Source organism: Phyllostomus hastatus, unplaced genomic scaffold, assembly GCF_019186645.2.
Source record: "Phyllostomus hastatus isolate PE091 unplaced genomic scaffold, TTU_PhHast_1.1 phas_contig_80, whole genome shotgun sequence".
Taxonomy (NCBI): domain Eukaryota; kingdom Metazoa; phylum Chordata; class Mammalia; order Chiroptera; family Phyllostomidae; genus Phyllostomus; species Phyllostomus hastatus.
This window is the reverse complement of record NW_025333960.1, coordinates 48,274,480-48,292,973: the sequence shown is the minus strand read 5'-3', so window position 1 is coordinate 48,292,973 and position 18,494 is coordinate 48,274,480. Positions and strand designations below refer to the sequence as shown.

At 49.4% G+C, this 18,494-nt stretch overlaps 1 protein-coding gene and 1 pseudogene across 1 annotated transcript in view; one reads left to right on the top strand and one right to left on the bottom strand.

Moving 5' to 3' along the window:
* Window positions 1-18,494, bottom strand: part of CDH20 (cadherin 20) — a 172,918-nt gene that overhangs the window by 143,816 nt on the left and 10,608 nt on the right. The gene's annotated exons all lie outside the window — the stretch shown is intronic.
* The window catches only part of LOC123825985, a 32,005-nt pseudogene continuing 25,520 nt past the window's right edge, over window positions 12,010-18,494 (top strand).

The window sequence follows — 18,494 nt, the reverse complement described above, 5'->3', positions numbered from 1 at the left end:
ATGACCCATCAATGGAAAAGAATTTTTCAACACTAGACTGAACCATGCCCTAGAAAAATTTTAAAAAACATTTCTTCCTAATGTTGGGAGATTTTCTTTAATTTTCTGTAATTTTACCTTTAAGAGATAGCTTTGAGTTGCGATAGGAGAGAAGGAACCTTTCTGGGAGTAAGGGGCTGTGGGCCCTGGCCCTGGGTCTGCCTCCGACTGGTGTGTGGCCTTGGGTAACTCGGCCGCCTCTCTGGAGACGCGTGTCTTCTGCGCAGTGGGGGCCAGTAAGGAGCAAGGTTGCCCCCAGGAGAGGGCTGCTGAGGGGGTGTGTGAAGAACACGAAGCCCCGGGCAACTGCAAGTTAATATTGTGATGATGGTTATCACAGGTCCGAGGGTTGCCCCAGGCTGGGCCGCTGAGCCGTCTGTGCTGACAGACTGGCTGGCGTTACCATCCAGTCTACTGCGTTCTGATGCCTACGTAAAACACAATGAAAGTGACAGCAGAAAACAAGATGGGGAAAAAAATGAAAAATCCAAGCCCAGATTTAAAATTCATCTTTAGATTTAATAGACCAAGTGTTTCTCTGTCCCCTTGCTATAAATGTTTCTGAACACGTACAATTTCTCTACTCAGCGGGTGAAGGAGTGGCTCTGGCTGGCACTTAGGGGACCTCTGATGATTCTTCCGGCTTGATGACTGTAACTAACAAATGACTGATCAGAAAGGCATCTTTTCAAACATTATTATTTTCTGTTCTGAGCTCAACAATGGCTAGATTTTACCCCTGTGGATTTCAGGGAGCTAATTGGCTCAGACCAGCGATGTTCCACCTTCCTCATCTCACAGCGTGCATAAACTGATTAAACTGATCGCTGAATTTCTGCAGCACACCCAAAAATATATTTTTTGCCGATCTGACGAAAAAGGTATAATGTTGATTCATTCACACCAGAGGGCTATTGTTGTGTTGGTTGTTGTCATCTATTTGACATCTAAGGGAAAAGAGGTCAGTGCTGCTGACTAAATGGTCAGGTCTGACATATTATAAAAATTCCCGCAGCCCGCCGGTTGAAAATCACTAACTTAGATGATAAAAGTCATAAGCAAAAACCCGGTAGCCCAGTCGGTGTGGCCTGGCCGGGTGTCGTCCTGCAGACCAAAAGGCGGCAGGTTCAATGATCCCCAGGCAGGGCACATGCCCAGCTCTCGGGTTTGGTCCCCAGTGGGGGCGTGTTCAGGAGGCAACCGAAAAATGTTTCTTTCTCACATCGATGTTTCTCTTCCTTTCTTTCTCCCTTCCTGCCCCTTTCTCTATAATCAACAAAAGAAAAAAAATTGGTAAACTGAACTTACAGAAAAAATAGAAAAAGAAACCCACTGATGGAAAATAAAGCACTGTAAAATCTTGTAGAAACACAATTTTCCCCCTTGTTGTAAAATTTCATTCAAGCGTGCAGCAGTGCCAGCCCTGGAGCCTGGGGAATGTGGTGGGGGGTCCCTGAGTGCACCTCTTCCCCAGCCCCCTCTCCTGACTCCTTCTTCTCCAAGCTCGTTATTGCAGTGCTTCTGACTGAGACGAAAGGCAACTATGTAGCAATGGGAAAAGGTGAGTGGAGTTTGCTTTTGCAAACTAATTGAAGTACGTACTTGTCTGACCGAACGGGGCATGTTAGTGACATTCAGAGAAATAGTCTGTCTGAATAATAATCAAATTAATTGTCCATTTTAGTGGATACAGTGCCAAGGACCCAGGCTGAGATTTATATGCTTGAAAATCCTGAGGCAGAAATTGTGGGAGCCTCCACATTGCTAACGCGCGTGTGGCAAACACAGTACGATTTCTGCAACTGCAGCTGGCACAGGAGAGAAAGCTGTGAGGGCAGAAAAACATTCACGGTTTTGATGGCAACTCAAGGAAATGGTCTTTCACCATCTCTCTCCCTGCACCCAGCCGGGACAAGCAGAATTGGAAAAGGGCCGGACCCTTTGGCCCCGCCGTGCTTTGGCACTCTCTGTTCCTTCTTCCTGCTAAGTTCCCACCTTCGTCACTGGGTACTTTCTTATTCATTCTCCAAGTGTCGTCTCCTTTCTGAGGCCTCAGTGCTCCCAGGCAGAGCACGCAGGCCACCTGTCTCCACAGCACTTGGCACCACCTTGCTGTTCAGCAAATCTCAGCCCAACCCTGCAGCGCCCGCCCTGCGCTACTCCATCTACGCCCGCCCCTGGGGGTGTGGCTGTCACCCCTGGGGGTGTGGCTGCTAGCGCACGCGGTGCTCCGGAGACCGAGCGCTTCCAGGGCAGGCTGTGTTTCTTTCAGCGTGCTTTCCCTCTGTAAACATCAGTACACGGAACATTCATTCATTCATTTATACGCGCATGCCTTTTCCTCTTTTTTTATTCAGCAATCTAATATCTATTATCAATTTTGGAGAATGGCTTCATTGTCAAGGCATGAGCCACACGCACTGTTTTCACCCTTTTAAATTGTTTGGGGCACCTTTTCTCCAAGGGCAGCCCACAGACCCTCTATATCGAAGTCACCTGAGGAGCTTGCTAAGTGAAGGTTCCCAGGTTCCACATCCCGCTTACTGCATATCGTCTTAGTTCAGCACTGCTTTTCACTTCCGCTTCACCCAGATAGTCTGTGCTGTTACCCTTAGTCAGGGAACGTAGCGTGAAGAGAAAGAGTTACTGCATTTTCTACAAGCTCTCTGGTGATTCTTGGATATGCGAAAATGTGACAGCCACCCTTTTCTTTGGAATGTTGCTAATGATTATTCCATACTAGATGGGAAGAGTCTGTCTTGCTCCAGGGACAGTTTCCTGGGTTCGCTGTCTCCCTGTGCACAGGGACGGAGCCAGGGCGCACTAGCACACCCAGGGCGTTGTCCCGGCCGCCCAGCACCTACCGCCGAGGTGTCAGAGAAGCAGCCGTGGTGATGGGTGGGTGGATGGCCCCTGACTACCAGTGACTAGAACTCAGGGCCAGAAAGATCAGTGTTGGTTCACCAGTGGCCACAGCCCTTGTTTTCACACACGTTTAACTGTATCCAAATGTTCTCGTCTCTGTAGCAAGAAGCCCCAGGATGGCATAATTTGATGATTTTTTTCAACGTACCATGACTCAGGCTTCTGAGGAAGGACACATCCTGGTTTAGCACTATTTTTACTTCTTCACCCAGATAATGCGCGCTCCCCAGCCTTGTTCAGTGCAGTGAGAAAGGAAAGAAAATGAATTCTTAGAAGATTGGTCGTGAAAGGGTACTCATCTATGCCCATGAGGGAAAGGGAAAAAGATTTCTATGCTTGGTGCATTCTTTTGTCTTTCTTGTTCTCCTAGCTTTTTGTCCCTGCAGCGGGACAAATGAATATAAAGGGAAAAAATCTACACCAAGAAAAAAGCCTGTAGATGCTTTGAGCATAATGAATGTTAAGTCTTAGGGTTAAGGAGAATGCAGCCCTTCTCTCGTGCTCCTCGGAAGGTGTCACGGGGATGCAAGGAAGAGGTGGGGCAGGGAAGTCATGTTAAGGTCATTGCCTGTGTCTGCCCAGTTCGAATCAGAACAAAAATCAGATGGTCAGAAGTATTTGTGTTCAAAGACATAGAGATTTGTCTCACAGCACAGTGTGAACACTTAACGTTTTAATTATTTACTTCATAAGGGATTCTTGAATGTCTGTTCTTGGACTGTAAGAAAGAAAGGGTACAAGGCAAATTTTGAATAATGGTCCCTAGAAGGCAGAACATGTGAAAAAATTGTTCCCGGCACAAGTATTCACAGCAATTAAAGGCAGAGGCTTATAAATGATGGGCAGTCAAAAGTCCGATGCATGCACCAAACGACTGGAAATCACTGCCTCACATGCATTTGATGACCAAGGAAACCATGCTTATGAAAGCTGACTAGACAATATGGAAACCGGAGGAAACATGAACTGTAGTGAAAAACTCAGACAGAACCAAGCAGCAGTCTGTCATTTCAGGGTTGAGGACGAGTGAAGAAGAGTGCAGTGAAGAGGAAGGCCCCAGATCCGGGCGAGGTCAGGGAGACCACTGACCCACCCCCCAAGTCCCGATCACACGGTTAGCTCAGGCCCTCCTCCTCCGTGGAGCAGAGGAGACAGGGAACCTCCGTGTTAGGAGGTTGTCGTCTAGCGATGCAGGTGGGAACAAAGCACAGAAACAATGAACTATTGAACTATTTCAAATATGAAGAAGTGCTATGAGGAAAGTAAAGTGACAACAACAAAAATGGAATGAAATGAAAGCTAGAGAGAGAGACTGGAGATGGGATGGGGACTGATAAGCTGTCTGTAGGAGCTGCTGCTCGACCAAGGTGAGGGCGGGATCTATGCGGCCCTTTGGAGAGAAGACGGTCAGGCAGAGGGAACCCAAGAGCTGAGGTCAAGAGATAGGAACGAGGAAGGGGAGTCGGAGGGACAGAGGGGCCAGGATGGCTGGAGCCTGGAGAATGGAGGGAAAGATCAGGAAATGAAGTAACAAGAAACCACAACCCTTGGATTTCTGCAGCTGCAAGAGCCTTGTGGCATGGTCTTCAACAACGAGATGAAGACCGCTTGCATGGAGATGCTGGGGAAACGATTGTTTTCCTGATTAAAAGGCATAGACTCAGCTGACATCTGAGGATGTGCTTTCGTCCTTTGCTGTTCCTCCTCCCATTGCCTGGAATATAGACACAGTGCTGGGAGAGAGCAGCCATTCTGCACCTATGAGGACGAAAGCCACATGTTGAGGATGGCAGAGCAGGAGGCCAGAGACCATGTGGTTCCCTGAATACTGTGTCGGGCAGCTGTACTAGCTCTCAACCTCTCGCCTGTTGCGTGGGAAAGAAATAAATCTTTTACTTGGTTAAGGGTAAAGTGTGTAATCTTTTGCTTGTTTGTGTTACATTTAAGCTATTGTAGCTGGGTTTCTACTTCATGCAAATGAAGTGTAAAGTATAAGTGGTCAGGGCCCAGATCGTGGAGGGGGGGTTTATTTGCCATGGTAAAGAATTTTTGCATTTTATTCTAATGGCAACAGGAAGCCTTTAGAGGGCTTTAAGCAAGAGTGATATAAGCCAGTTTATTCTTGGAGAGCATTCTGCTTGCTGTATGTAAACTAGGCGGCAGAGAGGCAAGATGGAAGCAGAGAGAACAGTTAAAGGCAGTTGCAAGAGACGATGTTCTTCCCATTCACGTCACGAGTATTTCGGTGTAGTCCTGCCTTCAAAAATTAGATGTTGCAATAGTCTAATAGCCGGGCCGTTGGACAAGTTCCTGTGTGTCTGGGAATATCGGATTAGGGCTGCTCTTTGTGGCAAGCACTCCCAGGACTTGGAGGCAGTGCCGGGATGCTCGGTGTCTCCTTCCAGCTCGCAGATGTCTGCGTGGCGCGAGGGTGTGCGCTCCGTCTCCCTGCCTGACCCAGCTTAGCCAGAGCATCCAGGTCGGTGCTCCGTGGGCTCCTGCCCTTCACCGCTGTAAATCCCCCTCCACCGCACTTTTTCCTCGTTTTTGTTTTCCTTGCGAGGGATCATTAAAACATTAGCCAGGGCTGTCACCAAACTAACTGAAGGCCACCTGCCTTAAGGATCATCCTAATGAAAAACAAAGGACTTGGAAAATTGATCACATTGGGCTTCTTAACTGCCTGCGAATTGCTGTTAGCTGGGGAATTAAAATAAAGAGCAAAATAAAATAACACATATTCAGCCCAGAAATTCTGTATTAGAAAGTTGTTTTTCCCTGTCTATCTTGGCAGCAGAGGAAAATAAGTATTTTTAAGAGACAATATAATCTTCAGTTTTGTTGGAGAAGTAATGCTTCACTTGTAAAGACCTAATTACAAATACGTAGTTTCAAGTCTAAGGAAAAAGAATCTATGTGAGAAAAACATGAAAAAATAAGGCACATACGGAATAATACTATGCAGTGTCCTAAAAATGCCTCACGTCTTAAAGGTAGAAAAGATGCATTGTATACAGTTGCTGCACACTGTGGAGACACATCCAGAAAGAGTTCATTTTAATGATAAATGAGGACCCCATTCTCAATGGATAAAAGAAGCCTTGAGTGTTTCCTTCTAAACTTCCACGTAGCATTATAGAATTTTAAAAGGAGAGAACTCTTGGGTTCAAGTCTCTCCATGTGGATGTTGAGGGGCGGGGCCACTACGTACTCCTTCCCGGGCTGTTCTGGGGCCAAGAGTTGTGTCTTGAATGAATGAAGACACGAGTTCACATTGAAGATGGACCTGACCAGGGCTCCTGGGCCGTTGGGCTGGAGGCGGAGTCCACAGTTGGCCTCTTTCCCCGCTTTCAGCCTGATGTTTCGCTTTCACGTCTTTCCTTCCGCCCTAGGCCACGACCTTGATCTGACTTTTAGCAACATTAATTTATGGGACATTTTGTCCAATTTTTGCCTCCATTGATTTATATATCTCTATAAAATCCATGAAAACAGACCTCCACATAAATCTTTATTTTACTTTTATGTGGGCTTGCCAGTGCTAAATCACCTTCTTCATTCTGGAAGCCTCCACACTTGTGTCTGTGTTCACTCTTTTTAAAAAACAGGGCGCGTGTTCCGGGGGTTAGGATCTTCCCAAGGTTTTGTTGGTCCAGCAGCCATGGATGTAAGGCAAGTGATAGTGAATGGTTGCTGTAAGCTGTAGATGTCTTCCACGCTGACACTTTCACAAGTAAAGTAATGTATGTCGAATGACTTCCCAGGCAGAATTGCTACATATGTTCCTTCCTCTTGTTTGAATCCTAAAGTGGAGCCTGAAGTCGTTGTCAGCCAATCACATGCGAGGCACTTCTCTGTGACCCCCTGGAGTCCTCATGTAACAACCAGACAGGACCCATACATTTTACGTTCACTTGTATTTCCTTCTCATATAAAAAATCCCATGTTGCTTTAACTACTGCATGTTGAAAACAGTGAGCTAGTTTGAACTTAACATATTTACTTCTCAGAGTAGTCTCATGAATTCAGTGGAATAACATGGCCCCAGATCAGACAGGCTTTAATCAACATATTAACAGACTTCTGCCCAGCTCGGTCTTAATTCTTCATTGATGAGCAGTAGCTCTGGGTGTGACCTTTTGTGAAAAAAATTCCACCCATCAAGCCTCAGAGGGTCCCAGTTAGTGCCTGTGTCTCAGCATATTTTTTTTTACAGCATTTCATTTCATTCTGAAAAGTGTCCTGGGTTGGATGACAAATTGTATGGTCACCCTACTTGTAGACAACATTTTACACAACAATGAATGTGAAGTCAGAGGAAGTACGTAGACATGTGTAGGTGACACAGATGGAGGGCAGGGTAGCTCAAGACGTGCCCGAATTAAAAAGGAAAGGGCTTGATCGGCTGGATAGAGGAGGTGCAGCAGAGAAGGGTAACTGTACTGGGGCCCGACATGGGAAGATTACCTTCAGTCCCCCAAAGTAGCTGTCGAAGTGCAGTATGAGGGAAGTCTAGCTTGAAAGCTGTTCATTCAAAAAAGGCCTGGGGAGTTTAACTAGCCAAAGGCCCGCCTGCTGTTTGCCGGCCGTGGGGAGTGGCTCATCACACCGCACGGAAGGTGGTGCTTCTGCTGCTGGGACAGTGTCTGGAGCCGCGTTCTCCCACGGAACTGTCTGCAGTGACGGAAACGTTGCACGCTTGTGCCGCCCCCTTCCTAGTCGCCTGTGGCTGGTGAGCGCTGGCAGTGTGGCAGTGAGGCTGAGGAGCTGGACGGTAAATTTTATTTAACTTCCATGCATGTGAGTTTAAAACTGAATTGCCATGTGACACTAGGGGTAGCTGTTTTTATTGGACAGTGTGGATTGAACTCAAGAGAAATCCAAAAGGGGGTTGCATTGGCAAACTCAGGGAATCCTGGCCAAAGGGCATTTGATAGGTTGTGTGCATTTAATTCGACTGGACAAAATGTTAATGAACATCAAACTGTGTGCATAGCACTGTGGCGGACACTACAGGGCTATTCAAGAGCAAGTCTGTGCAGTTACAGATCTTACAGCGCCCTACTGGAACCAACGGGAACACAAGTCAGTGCATCGTTAGTGCTGCTGTTGCAACAGAAAGCCCGTTTAAGGGGAAGTCAGGGGATGGAGAAGTGCACAATACCAAGCTGTGAACTTGAGAAGGTTGGGTGGAGGAGGTGGGCTTTGGAGAGCAGTCCGACCTAGAGAGCCGGGCATCAGCATCTAGAGGAGAGAGGGCCGGGGTCGGAGAAGCCTGAGGAGGGAGGGAGACAAGGGGGTGGGCTGGTGCCTGTGTCTGTGGGAGAGAGAGCGTGTCTGGAGGCGGATGGTGGGGAAGCCAATGCCGTCGGAAAACTCGCAGTCTGCATGTCCTCTCCAACATCCGGTGACTTTTCTGAGTTGGAGATGGATGTGCCAGACCCTTCTTTTGCAGGAGCACATCATGGAGAGGTGGAGGTGAAGGAGTGACTGGGGGGGTCACCACGGAGTAGAAACCATTGTCAGCCCGTGCGCGTTCCCAGGGCGGAGGCCACCTGGGAGACCACACGCCTCACTTGACGTGTTGGAAGGGCTGCCGTGACAAAAGGGATGTGAGTTATTTCGTGTAGCACTGGAGGACCAGAATAGGACTGTAAATATGTGAAGGCAGATTTTGGATCAATAAAATGAATACGTTTTAATAATGAGCACTTCCATAAATGGAACCGATACCCCGTGAAATGGGGAGGAGCCCTGACCACCTAGGGATTTTGCGCTGGGATGTTACAGGGAAGAGTTCCCGACTCTGAGATTTCAAGGACTGGTCAAAGCAGAGAAAGGGGGCCCTTAGGGTTGGCGACTTTTGGTTTTGCCAAATAAGAATATTAAATACATCCAACCAATCATCCAGTATTAATCTCCATTTAAGGTAAAAAAAATGTCATTGCAACACTGCCTGCCCCCCGCCCCCTATGTAGGAAGAGTACAGTTTTAAAGTGAAGAAGGGCGCATCCTCGAGGAAGGGGCAGGGCCGCCCTGGCTCCCCCCGCCCCCCCACCCCATGACGTGTGCTGTGCCCCTCCCACCCCACGATGCGTGCTGTGTGTCTCTCAGAACTTCAACCCTCTCTCCTCCTCTGTAGCCCGGCCGGCACTAATAGGCAATAATTAGAGTTTGTTTAACTCTGAGAGGCAGCTAAGTGGTCCTGCGGCTCAGGTGATTATTACTTCTCACATTAAATCGGGGAAATCATCATTGTTGAACATTATTGTGCTGAGCCTCCAGGAATCCAACAGAACAGCCACAGGGACGAGACGGCGGTCCAGGTACAGAACGGCGTAATAATGAGGACAAGCGTTGTTGGTAAAGCTCCCGGAAATAGTGAAAAGAAAGAAATACCAGCCACACATAGTTAATCACGGAGGGCAGAACTCTCCATTTCTCTGTCATCCTCAGTCAGGAAGCTCCGTCGATGCTATTTCTTCCTCCCTTGATCACGCAGCTCCTGCCATCTGCGACCCGGGGGTTCTGCGTGTGTCCCCAGGGGCCACCGCTATTGATCTGGATAATCAGGAATTCCTTTTATGCTCCTCTCGCCACCGCCACTGCTCAGATTGAAATGGGCGTGCTTGACAGTGCAGTGCCAGTCCCTGTCACAGACGGACATGGCAGCTGGAGGGAGAGGCCTGTTTGTTTACTGGGTCACTCCTGTTTATAAGTCCCTCCATTTGTTAGGGCCTTATCACCACGACGTGGGCTGAGAGTTGCCGAATGAAGAGACCTTGAGTCTTCTCGTTACCGTTTGGCCAGAGGCATCAGAGAAGCTGTTGTCAAACTGGGGGTGGGGGGTGACAAAGGTCACAGATCAAAAGTCACCCTAACCAGCATCTGCTTGGAACTGCAATCATGTGTTCTCTTACAGCCTGTCCTTCTAAGGTGGCTGGTTCCCACTCGTGTAGTTTGGAACACTGCTTCCCAGTGCGGGGCCGTTTGAGAGCAGCTGCTCCGCAAGGGGCACTGAGAGCCTCCTGGGTCACGAGACCTCTGCCGGACGCCGCCACGTGTTATCTTGTGACACAGGTGGTCCTGACACCAGCCTTGTGACACAGGAGACAGGCATGTATTTTAAAGAAGGACACTGAGTTACTTGGCCAGACTCACAGTTTGTACATAGCTGAGGCATCCCAAACCTGCTGTTTTTTAAACTACCTCCTATCACCTAAAAGTTGTTACTCTAAAATGTGATTTTGCAGTTACCTTTGTTGGCTAGGGGTAGTACGGACGCAGACTATATGCATAGTCCGGATTTCCTTCTGGTAATATTTGTAGTTAGCCTTTATTGTGGGCTTCCTGTGTGTTAGGGGAGGTGTGAAATGCTTTCTGTAGATAATCAAATGGAAATCCTTTGAGATTGGCATTATTACCTCCACTTTTCAAATGAGCAAACTTGCCCAATGAGTAACTTGCCCAGGAATTTAAGTGCCTTGCTCGGGGAAAGTCAGGTACACTGGCTGAAAGCCAAGCAGACTCCAGCGTCTGACCGCTGACCCCCGGCCAGTGCTGCAGGAGCCAGTCACCCGACGGGGAGAGCGACACCCGTGTCCGCGGAAGTGGGTGGGCGTGGGCAGTGTGTGAGCCTGGGACCAGCAGCACTAGTGGCCTGTACCCTGAGTGTCTGATCCCCGGGAGAATGCCCTTGACCACCACGATACAGCACTGCTGCGTTACGTCTCCTGGGACTTGTTAAAGAGTTTGCGTTTCATGGTATAGCTAAAGTGGAATTCCTGAGAATGATTTCGTGGTCTGCGACCTCCACTGCCCCATCCCCAGTGCCACCTAGCCAGATGAACCCACCTCAGCACCAGGGTGTTTCTTGCCAGTGAAGAAAAGGTTTTCGAGCTGAGTTGGAGACTGGCCGGGCACTAATGAGTCCCATTTCCTCGGCACACAGAAAGAGGGCCTTTCCCCGGCGCCCTTGCCGTGAGCTTGGGGTGCTACGGCAGGGTCCTGGCCCATAAAGGCCGTGGGAAGGAGTGGACACCGTTTTTGTCAGTGACTGTAAAACACACCAGAAGGCCTTCCGCACTTTCCACCTGTGCTCTGCTGCTGACCCCGAGCAGACGGCTCTGCCTCTCCCCCCGGAGGCAGAGCCACAGATGTCTCCGCCTGGATTGTTGAGACACCACTCAGAGGAAAAACGCTCAGAGGGACCACTTGCCATGAAGCCGAACTGTGATGTGAGCAAGACATAGCACTGCGTTAAACCACTGACATTGGTGGTTTTTGTTACAGCAGCTAGCAGGTATCACCCTAGCTGCTCTTCCCAGCAATGGCCTTGAGCCCTTGCTCGGCACCCTTTCTCTTCCCGGTGGGCGACGGGCTCGAGGCGTGCACGCTGGATTGAAGGGGGAGCCCCGCAGGTTCAGCTCCATCTGCACGACCGCCCTGACACCTCAACTCAAGCCCCTCAGGATTCCAGTCCTGGAACCGAGGGGATTATTACGGAGAGTCGAGTCTTGCTCGAGAGTTGTGTCCTGCTCGAAGAGAGTGAAGGCTTGGAGACCAGTAATGATTCTGTGCCACTAATCTAAACAAAAGTGACATGGACCAGAACGTAAAGCAGAAGAGTGGAGAGAAAAACCTCGATTGTTTTTGGTACTTCTGAAGACTAGACAGCAACAGACTTTGCTAACACACGAGAAAAGCAGTGGCCGCCAAAGCAGTACGGACACTTTGCCAGGGCGAAGGGAGGGTGGGGGAGCACCGCACTGTGCAGGCAAGAACAATGGCACGGGACCCCAAAACCCCGTCTCGGTCAGTCAGCTCCTGTGTGACCACCGGGAAAGCCACCTAAACTCCGTGGGTCCAGCCAGCATTCAGGGGTTCCTTAGCGCTTGTGTCAATCTAAGTGTGAAAAACACCTTAGTAGCTTTATGGGTTGAAATGTCACCATTATGGACTGAATGTATTATGTCCCTCATGCCCCTTAAATTCTTACGTGGAAGCCTTAACCCCCACTGTGGCTGTATTTGGAATAAAGAAGGCATGAACGTTAGGTGAGGCCATAGGGGGTGGGGCCCTGATCTGACAGGATTAGTGTCAGTATCCTTGTAAGCAGAGACACCAGATCTCTCCCTCTTCCTTTCCTTCCCTGCCCCCTCCCCCATGCACACACAAACAAATCATGTGAATGCGCATAGAGAAGGGGGCCACATGAACCCAAGGGGAGAGCCTCACAAGACACCCTTGCTGTTCACAACTTGATCTTAGACTTCCAGTCTCCAGAACTGTGAGGAAATAAACTCCCCTTGTTCGAGCTCCCAGTCTCTGCTGTTTGTTACGTCAGCCCTAGCAGATCGATACACCACCTTTGTCCTGGTCCTCTCCAGTCTTCATGTAAATCTTCAGCTTGCGTTACATGGTAGCAAGCTACGAGATTGACCAAAATGTCCCATTTTGATATAATTTATTCTTCTTGTATCACATGCATGTGGCAGTGTAGGAATTTCTATAGCACTCGGCCGAATGTGGGAGGTTGTTGCATTTTGGTTTTAGTCTTGGCCTGGGGGGTCGTGTTTGAATGAGCATGTTCTGATTCTTAGCGCAGACCCTCTGGGTGCTGAATCTGTAGATATCCGCGTAAAGACAGCTGTCGCTGTACCGTGTAGCAGTGAATCTCTAAAAAGTGCACGCTAATGGCAGTGAACAGGGCATACTACTTTAAATGGCAAAAACAGTGCAGTCATCATGGAGTCTGTAGGAAACGTTCGTTAAGGACTCGAATCCCTTCTAAATCAGCCTATTTCCTGAGTGCCCAATATTCATACGTCTCACCCTGGGAAGGCATACTCGGAGAACGACGGTGCGGTTCAACTTGCAAATGAGTGTTTCAAAGCGCTGACAGTTAACGAACTTCTCTCGTTTTCCCCAGGAACCTGCCAAACCCCAGGGCCTCGATCCACCTGTTCGCGCTTTGGATTTGGGTTGGATCTGTTAGGAGGAGGCAGATGGCGAAAGTCAAACAGAAGATCTTTTCGCCGGTGGGGCGCAGAGAGCAGGTTTGCCAGAGGGGCGCCTGGCGCCGAGTTCAGAGCTGGAGGCCGGGGTCAGTTGTCCTGGAAAGTCCCGCGTTTCTCGCAGCTGCTCACGCAGCGCGCAGAAACTCACGTGGGCTGCGCTTCAACGTTCAAAGCCGAGCCTAAATGCCGTTTAAAAATAAGTCTACTTGTCCCAGCACATCACAAAGCTCCATTTAGGTTCCAAGGAGTAAACATAAAATGTAGTTATTCACATTTTTTAAAAGCTTTTTCCCTTTTCCATACGATTCTGCCTTCCTGCTCCCTCCCGCCCCCCTTCCTAACTCCCTGTTCTCATCTCTAGGCTCCGGGCCTGCTCTCCAGCCCCTGGCCTGCCCCTTCGCAGCCCCTCCTTTCCCGGGAGCGCCCTGACCACCGGGGGTTCTCGTCTGTCTGGGGCCGTGTCCGGCGGCCAACACACTCCTGGGGGTGTGGGCTTAGAACATTCCAGCATCGCGCTGGCACTGTGGACGGCCTCAGGGGCGGGGGCCTACAGCATCAGGCCGTCGGCGCCCGTGAGCCCCACCATCCAGAGTGGGGACCTCTGTGCCCAGGAAAGGGACCCGGCCTGTGTCCGCCGTGAAGCAGGTATGGCGCAGTCGGGGAGAGGAAACGGCCGCCTCTCCAACCGCCGCCCCTGGCGGAAACACCTCCCACGTGGCGCACTAATGCCGTTTCGTTTCGGGGAGAACAGCCGAGTCCTGGGGGGCGGGCAGTGACACCTAGGGGTGCCAGAGGTGATGTGTGAGGCCTCACTCGGGAGGAGGAGTCTGGAGCCGTCTCCAGGGAAACGGGATCGGAGACAGTCCCGCTGAAATGTGGTTTCCTCCAGAAGCAGGGGTGACGTGAGCAAGGCTGTGGCAGAAGCCAGTCCTCCGAGTGAGAGTCAGGAAAGTGACTTTTTCTGGCACGGCAAGTCACACTTGTATTTAAAAACTTTTGTCGAGACCTAAAATGTTCCCACGGGCCAATGCAGTAACAGCCAGGAGAAGAGCTGCTGCCAGCGGCGCCGAACACGTGGAGAGCGCGCTGGAAACCTCGCGAGGCGCGGCTCCCGGTGCCCGAGGCCCCTGTGCTGCGGCTCCGGCCTCCGGCCAGGGAAACCGCTGCGTTCCGTAAAAATGCACAGGACCCTGGAGGGGGGACGGCCGTAGTAACCGGCCAGCAACACACCAGGGACTCTAAGAAAACATTATCAACACGTCCACCTGAAAAGAAAGAAGAGTGTTTTTGTCTACGAATTTCTCAGTTTTTCTGGAGAGGTATGTAGGGAGCTTCCCTTTCGAAATTACATTGAGAAAATGCTAGATTATCCTGGAGGGAGGCCATGGGAGGGGAGGGGTGGAGAAGAGAGAAGACATAATGTGCTGCTCCGAGGAAAACCATTATTTCAAGTTCATCGATGGCATCTCATCTCCTTTATTATAGCTCCGTTGACTGCTATTCACTTTACACGCATAGAATCCTTTGAAACAATTCATATTCCAGTTTGCCTCGGGACCAGACAGATGTGTAAGAGAGGTGGCACTTTTGTTTTTGCTGGTGCCAGGCAGTTTGGGGACTGTTAGACCTGGGGCTGTGCTACAGGGGCACACACTTGCCGGGCTGACCTTCTGTGTATCCCCGCCTGGTCCTGCGCCCCCTCAGCCCCGCACCCGCACTTTTATAAAATCACAGGAGCTCTAGGTTGTCTGTGTATGTAGCTGGAAGTGAGCCTGGGTCCGGTCTGGTCTGGGCAGTGAGGCCCAGCAGCACCTCAGGACAGGGAGAGAGGAGCTACGAGGGAGGGAAGGGGAACAAGAGAAGCTTCCAGGCTTGGGCGCCTGGACTGCACTTACGACACTTCCTTACCTTTTTGAAAATCAAAATGCTACATCCCCCAGCACTCACCTCTATTCAAGTCAGAGGCCAAAACACTTCCCTAGTCAACTGTCAATGATTTTGGGTCATTTGTAGTTTCACATAATCCTGACTTCTGTTTTCTCAGTCAGTGTAGAAATGATCATAGAATTGACCTTTGCAATTAACCTTATATCTACCTAGATTTTTTTTTTTTTGGCCAAGCCTCAAAGAGAAATGTATATGTCATACTTGCATTTTATTTTGTATTTTTGCGTTTGTTGAGAAATCCTGCTGCACTCATGAATAAAGAATACTTGTCAGAAGCTATGCTTTTCAATTTTGTAAAAAACATTTTTTCTGGGCTCCTTCCATAAATTGTTTATTGCTCAATATGGTTGTGACTTTCAAATGCAGTTACTTATTTCTAAGGCCTTCAATTTGGCTTAAATATTTCTTTTCCGCAGCACCGAAAAGCTTCCTTTTATCTCAGAGATGTGAGACGTATCTGTGGGATCGTTCATAAATAACGGCGGGGCAGGGACGGGGAAGGGAAGGTAACAGATCTCTGTGCTTAAAGGCTGCACATCATGAAGAAATGACGCTTTAATAGTGATGTATTTCCTCTCTACCTTTGTAATAAATAAGGCTGTGCCTTAGGGGTCTTCCATTTCCTCCTCCATACTTTACTTCCTCCTCCCCCAGGGGTTCAGACCCGTCAGCCACCGCGTCCTAAAGGTGGCAGGAGAAGGCCAGGTACACCCATCAGAACTGTGAATGCGGATAGAGACTGAGGTCACGTGGCTTTTGACACAGGGGCCCTGGCGCGCTCCCCGATACGCACAGGGTGCTTCTTGCTCAGGTCAGTTCCTCCTCTTCTGCCCGAATATCCCAGACAGCCTAACAGATCCTGCACCCTGGGTAGCTCACGGGTGATGGCAGGTGTGCGTTCACAGTTCCACACCCTGCGCGTCTCAGAGTTGTAGGGATGTCTCCCGTGACGTGTTTGTTTAGGACGTGTCTCGGTTCTGGGTTTAGAATAGTCCCCACCATCAAGTACACTGAGAACACTCTTTTAACAAACGTGTCCCCCGTGGAGAAATGGGAAAACGGGAAGTCTGTGAATAAAACATGCGCTGCTCTCCATTCCACTTCACAGAGTCTCATAAACGCTCTTCGGGCCACGACTGGCCGTGGCAGAATGGTGCCCCGATGAGCACGTGTGACGGTAAGAGGCTCCACAGGGAAGCTATTTCAGACCTGCCTGGGTGGGAGGGGAATACGCAGCACAAGACGGTTTCATTAGCAGTAGACGGCCCTGGCCATCGACAGATAAAGAACAGACGTTTGGGCCCAAACTCCTGTCTTTTGGCAAAACTACCTCTGCCCTTTTAAGTCCTATGATGTGTTTGGTTCCTCCTACAACTGCCTCGATGCTGGGCAGGAATGGCAAACCCAGAATTACGACCTTCATGAAGTGTTGACGTGCACGTGAGCACCGAGGCAGCGTTAAAGTTGGAAATGAAGTGCTGAACTGGATTTCACGTCTTCTGCGGCTTATCGTCTCGGATGGCGAGCATGAAGCAGCGCCACCCAAGAACAGGAAGCCACCGGCTTCAAGTGGCAAGTTGAAGTTCCCCTCACCTAAGTCGGAGCTGCAGTCACAAGCGGCATGCCTCTGTATGCCTAAGTCATAGACTGAATGCCCTGCTCTCCGGCGGAACAGTTTAGAGCTTTGCAGGGTCTTTTTGGCACTAAAGTAATAAAGGCAGAGAAAATGGTTTTAAAAATCAGTTTGGTTTTATGAAACATCCACCAAGAAAATTATAAAAGAGAAGATAATCCATCAAGATCCTCCTGATCAGAAGAGACCACAGTCTCTAATGATATTATTGTTCAAAAAAACGTGACTACTAGGATTTCCTGAATCTGTGGAAATGGAAATTATCAATCTTGTTTTCACACTGGTGCTTGGGTTCTAGTTCCCGCCTGGAGGCCTGGGTTCTAGTCCCTTCGTTTATAGAACCAGTCAGTGTCTGCAATGTCATTACCAGTCTTCTACAGACTTAAAAAAACACACAACCCTCTAAACACTCTATTTTGTTCATTTACTTAAAGTCAACTCATAGCAATTTGCGTCGTTTGAAGGGAGTGATAGCATGGGTCATAGAAAAACTGCAAATAGTTTTTGAAACAATATATTTTAAAGCCTCATGTGGAAGCTGTTCTAGGTATCTGCATTTCTACAGCAGTATGTCTCAGCCTCGAGGGATGGCTGGCCTTCCAAACAGAAGAGTGCGCCCCTGCTGGAAGGAGGAGGTGGTGCGCTGTGCAGTTATAAAATAGGCTTTGTAACCTGGACGGACCCTGGTCCAATAGCAAGGCTGGGATTACTAGCCATGTGATCTTGGACCGGTTACCTCACTTCTCTGTGACTCAGTTTCCTCAGTTATAGAATGGTGATGATCCCAGTTCCTATTTCATGTTTTTTTTTTTTAGCCAGGAATAGATGGGATAGTGCTGGTGAAGTACTTTATACAGTGCTCGGAACATAGGAAATGGTTCTTATTCTATGTGGCATATGATAAGATTCCCCCTCCTGCTTATTTTATTTACCCCACAACTGGCTGTGTGCATTAGATCATGCTTTTGATGAACGGAATTACACAGAGTAGCTTACAAGGTCGCTACCAGCCTGTAAGTAAGTGTTCATATACCCTGAGGGCTAGGAAGCGTTCCTGAGAACCTCTGGCACTTCTCCCGCTCGGTTTGGGCTCAGGCTCCCACAGGCAGTCATCCGCATGCTCCCCTGGGATGACTGAGGGCTCCGTGCTCCTGGGGGAGCCTGCTCCAATGTAGGACAAGTCGCCACTAGGAAGCTCATTACTATGCTGGGATGAAATATACTGCTCTGTCTGTAGCTTGCATCCAGGGGTCCTGGTTCAGCACTCCACGGCAATGCATAATTAATTCCTGTTTCACGTGGGCATATATTCCAGATCCCCAAAGATGACTGTTACAGTCCCTTAAGTCTTTTCTGTGTCAGGTCTGCTGTTTCCAGCACCCTCACCCGTGTCTCTCGTCTGGCGTGGGTGCTGAGCTCCTCAGAGGCCAGTGGCTGCCTTCTACGGACACAGTCCTGGTAGAGCACGGTGTGTGGACAGGGTAAGGCGTCTCAGGTGTGCCCCTACCGTGACAGAGCAGAGCCAGGGCTGACTCCTCCCTGCAGAGGGTGGCTCTCAAGAGGTCTGAGTCTGAGTGCCAGCTCCGCCTGTCCTTGGCCGAGAGCCCCGGCGTGTCACTCACCCTCCGCACAGCGCGCTGTCCTCTCTGGCGTTCGTTCATGTTCGATTTCACCTTGTAACCGCCAGCCCACCCTGGCGGCTTTTTTCAACCTACTTCCTCATGCAGTGTGTTAGCTATTCCTTCTGGTTTCATTACATTTGTAAATGTGATTGGCAAAGTATCATGCGCACATCTGTACCACTAATTAAAGCAAAAGGTACGAATGTCAAGTCCAGACAAGGCTACGGCAGAGCATTCAAAACCTGTACTAGGTTGACCATAACTTCATCCACTTACAAAGAAGTATTTATGGGTCAGTGACAATATGCG